The following is a 5,300-nucleotide window of genomic DNA, read 5'->3' as shown; positions in this document are numbered from 1 at the left end:
CATTTGGCCGAATTTTCTATAGGGCATGTTGATGATGGATTTGGTTGTAATTCATGTTATTTAGCTAGGAATTGATGAATTATGATGTTGGATATCGAAACTGGTTATTGAAAAGTATAGTTCCTTTAGAAAATGGCTTGATGGAAACCGAAAAAATCATAGTAAATGGACTTGGGTTTGATTCCTAATGATATATATGGATTTACAAGATTGTGTAGACATTGATTAGTATGTTAGTTCGGAATCAGAATGAATTTCAGAACATGGTGAAGTTAGTCAAAAATCAAGTTCATTGTAATACTTTGGTGTATTAGATTATTGGAAGTGTAATGAATATATTTGGAGTTGAATCGGATGTTTTGGTTAAATCAATGGTGTATAGTACGAATTAGGTCGAATACAAATTCCTTCCGATCACAATTGAACCTACGTAGAACATCGTCTTTAAGTGACTATCCAAACATTTCTCATTCAACTTCATGCATTCATATAGAGTCTGAAATAGTTTTATAACAATTTGACACCAATGTATTGAATTACGTATCATGTATTATGGATAGGTGCTGAACCCCCCGATAAGCGCAAAGATATCGTGCCGGAGGACCGAGAATAGGAGTACTCTTACCACTCCAAATTCCCATTATAGTGAGTAATCAGATGTTCATCTTAATTTTCTAAAGTGGTTTATACTTGTTTTATGATTTTAAAGAATAAGGCACTTAATTTGCAAATTATTATGTTTTACATTTTAAATGTTGGTTAAATGAATGAGATTTATAAATTATTCTGAAACTAAATGTTGAATTTCGAAATAGAGTAAGTGGAGGCTAGACATTCGTATTATATATATATACATGATTTGAATTGATGGCTTATGAAATTGTGGTAGCATGAATGGCTGGAATTGTGGTTTTGTGAATTATATAAATTATTTTGTCTTACATTGACAGGCTGGATAGTACTATATCAGCCATGTTATGCTGTCGAAATTTTATTAATTTGGTGGGTTATGTATTTAGCTTATTGCAGTGGGCAGGTTTTCGTGGACTAGCCTATTAGAGGGGCGCGGTAAACCCTATTATATTTACCTCAGTACGAGAGGCACGGAGGGTATCTCCTAAGGTAAAGTTTAGAGTTCACTTCACGCAGAACCGCCACGTGAAAGTGAAACTCAGCCAACGCCAAGGAACGACTATGTTTTTAAACGTGAAAACATGTTTTATGTGTATGTCTTTTTAACTACCTTGGCGGACTCGGTTGGATGCTCGGCGCAAGGCATCATTGAGTACTAATTTTTGGCATGAGCCAAGTTTTTAAGAAAGTCATAAGCCTTGTTGATTATTTTTGATGAAATGTAATTGATTTATATGGGTTGAAATGAGATTTGATGTTATGAATCATATTATACTGAGATGTTTTTAAATTGTCTCCATTTACTCGACTTTAGATGTTATAGATGAAATTTGCTTACTCACTGGGTTTATAAAAACTCACCCCTTCTTTTCACCTATTTCAGGCTTAGGGTAGTGTGTAGACCGCTGATTATGTCGAGGGTTTGTTTTTGGATTTGCACCCTTAGAAATCGTAAGTCTATAGTCTTGTTTATTTTGTTATTTTAGAGGCCCACATGTCATTGCAGAATATTTTTGTATACTTGGTTTAGTGTGCTATTATATATATGAACTTATTTTGCTTTTATGCTACAAAAATTATTTACGCAGAGTTCTATAAATATTGTTTTATAAGAAAATGTAATTTTTTATTTAATATTTTTATTTAATTTGAATAGCTATAATTTCACTTTAAATTGATGAATTAGACAATGAAACTTATTTTTAGACATGAAATGGATGCTTATTACTTGTATATCATATTTTTACCAGGGTTCGAAATTTTGGATAAAATGACCAAAATACCCTTGTGTAGTAGAAATTACTTTTTGATTGTTTTTTATTTGAAATTAGTTTATATTTCTTTAAAATAAGGTATTTAATAACTGTTGCTGACAAGGGAGAAGTAAAACTGATGCGAAAGCCTTGCGAGGTTTCGGTTGGCATTTCGGGTAATGAATGTTAATCGAAACGTCGCAGCGGTTGTCACGAGCTCCATGAGAATTTCGAGTCGTGACAATACTTATAATTTTATTATGTCAAAATAATGTCACTCGTTTGCCAACTCCTAGTGGTATCAGTAATCAAATATACATATTTGACTTATAACATGGATACTAGCGGTTTACATCACATATACGTGTTCACAGGTAACAGACCCTTGACCGTTAGCGGAGTGACCATGGGTGAAGGTACAGCTACTGAGATGCCATAGTACCTACCAAGGAGGCGAGCATACATGGACAACTCAATCTAGGTCCCAACTAGCTCTAAATCTGAAAACATGAAGTTTAAAAATGTGAGTATAAAACTTAGTGAGTGAACATAAGAAGGGAACAAGCAATCGATAAGGAAAACTTGGAAATCATGATGCATTTGTTTCAAAAACAATGCAATTGATTTAATTTCTTACTAAAAACCCCTCATTTCAAGCTTTGATTAATAACCTCGTAGTGTTGCAAAAACCCATGATCAATCCATGAAGTTAAATGGGTTAAAAATATGTCAAAATCAATCAAGGTAGCAAGTAAGACAGCAAGTTTCTCGCTACAGCGAGAAATAGTCTCAATTTGGATATGTTTTGGTTTTATCAGCATATCTCCCACTACAGAAGTTCAATTGACCTAATTTTTAGACCATTAGAAAGCTAAGAGGCTGGGCTACAACTTTTATGTTTACTAATTTTCTCAGTTCTGACTGGAAGGTGGTCAAAATCATTGTCAAATTGGAAGTACTGCACTAGGAATCTGGAACTACTCAAGAGTTTCTTGGTGCAGCGAGATTCAGGGTGGATGACAATTGAGGGGTTTTCACATGCCACAAAATCCATTCCTACCATATTGCACATCAAAGTGAACACATTGAAAATAATCAAGTTTCTCATTATTCATTTCAATCACATATTATAATCATAAACTTTCTATCACATATACATATATAAACACGTACACCACCCCACTTCATTCATCGTCATAGCCGGGTCATCATCATTGGCTTATGTGCACTCCCTACTCACACATAGCCGGGTCATCATCGGCTTATGCGCACTCCCTACTCGCACATAGCCGGGTCATTATCGGTGTATGCGCACTCCCTACTCGCACATAGCCAGGTCATCATCAACTCATGTGCACTCCCACATCGCACATAGCTAGGTCATCATTATCACACAACATTATTCATCAATGCACAACACATATTCATATATATACATACCAACATAATATAGGAGCACATGGATTCATCTTTTTACACATTTCACATTTTCATAACATCAAAACATTTTATCAAAGGCTTGTTCCCTTGCATAATTTAATGAAAACCAAGTAAAATCATTTAAATGCTTCATCCCAACACATATGTATTTCCCAAAAATACTTTGATGCAAGTTCACTCACCTTACGATAGTGGGATATTACATCGCTATTTGTTCGGAGGCATATCTAGCTATTCTTACTTGCCGGTTGCTTGTAACTTGCTTCTACACGCCGCTATAGTACACTATCTTTACTTTGGTACTTCCTATCAACAATCCAAACTTAATATAATTAGTGCATCAATTCCACTTCTATTTCTCATTTTATCATGAATCCATATTTGACTAACTCACATCTTAATACATTTTTACTAAAATCGTTCACATCCTTTGCTTACGTAACTCTTTATATTATAAACACCGGCAACTTATTTGTTATATTAAGTGCCTACTTAACCCTTCTATGTAACTTCCGTCTAAATCCATCTTATATTTCCTTAATAGTAACCATATTTATAGCAACCACAATCATTTCAAATCTACTCAATTATTTTTCAATTTCCATCCACCTTATTCCTCCTTATTTCTTCCAATTAATATACCATGCAACTTAACACTTCCAACTAATTTATGCAAATAGATCCTTCCGACAACAATAATTCCTCACTATGAATCATTTTAAAATTTCTTAATTTCAATTAAAATACTATTCATTCATTTCATATTTTCTTCTTTCCTTTAATTCTATGAGATATCATAAAAGAATTTTTAAATATTGTATTAAAGCAATTTAAATTTAATACATACACTAATAATCAAAATTTAGCTAAGCAAGATGGACTAGCCCTAAATAATCCAAATTCATAACAAGCCTAAAAAAAAAAAAAAGCAAGGCAATTTTTTTCCCCTATTTGAGTTGGGTGGCCCAAGTCTCCACCTTTTTTCTCTATCCCTTTCTTTTCCTCCTTATTCCAGCCAACCTTCTCATGAACCAGCAACCATGGACAGCACAAGCTCTCTCTCTCTCTCTTCAAAACCCGATCACCACAAGTCTAGCTTTCTTTATTTCTTTTCCTCCCTTTCTTTATTTCTTTTCTCTCATTGGTTCGGTCGAACTTCCTTCTTTCTTTTTCTTTCCTTTCTTCCTTCTCTTTTCTCTCCTTGGTTTGGCCGAACTCCTTTCTCTCTTTTTCTTTCCTTTCTTCTTTCTTTCTTTCCCTCATTCTCCTTCCTTTCCTTTCTCCTTTCTTCTTTCTTTTTCTTTCTTTTCTTCTCGGTTTGGCAGATTTTTGTTCTCTCACTCGGGTCCCAACTTTCCAGACCACTCTCTTGCTCTCTCTTTTTTTAAAAAAAATGGCTGGCTGATACAAGAAAAAGGACAAATAAATATTCATTTCATGTGCTGCCATCTGAGGAGAAAAACCGGACATGCCTTGTCCCATCACCCTTTCTCTTATTTGTTTCATTTCTTCCTTCATTATGTGCATTGGTCGGCCCCCACATCTTTCACTCATAATCGGCTCTTTTGCCCTTTTTCTTTATCTTCTCAATTGGTTGATGATAAAATGAAAGAGACAAAAGAAAGGCTTGCCTAATGTTCCTTCATGGTGGGGCCGACACATGACAAGTTTCATGTCAATGTTCCCCTACCCCTTTTTCTTTTATTTACTTATTCATGCTCCATATATCATTTATATTTATATTTAATTATTCTTTGGTCTATTTGACATGTTTTAAATTTCAATTTCCTTCTATCTTTCTTCCTCTACGCGTGTACCACTAAATTATCAAAGTTGTACTTCAACGCGGTATTATCAAAATATTTAAATATTTATTTACCCGTACTAGTTCGATTTAATAAAAACACGCGTCTCACTTACGTCATTTATCTTCAAAATTCATTCGTATTTCTTCTCCCCCACTTGGATTGACCA

General features: G+C 34.2%; 1 long non-coding RNA gene across 1 annotated transcript; it reads left to right on the top strand.

Annotated features, from left to right (window-relative positions):
• On the top strand, positions 569 to 2,346 carry LOC108663053. Its single transcript, XR_001928934.1, has 3 exons — positions 569 to 645; positions 1,517 to 1,584; positions 2,261 to 2,346. It is a non-coding gene; the product is annotated as an uncharacterized LOC108663053 (long non-coding RNA).

The sequence above is a fragment of the Theobroma cacao genome, chromosome 8 (genome assembly GCF_000208745.1).
Source record: "Theobroma cacao cultivar B97-61/B2 chromosome 8, Criollo_cocoa_genome_V2, whole genome shotgun sequence".
NCBI lineage: Eukaryota > Viridiplantae > Streptophyta > Magnoliopsida > Malvales > Malvaceae > Theobroma > Theobroma cacao.
The sequence above is the reverse complement of the archived record's forward strand: the minus strand, read 5'-3'. Positions and strand labels throughout refer to the sequence as shown.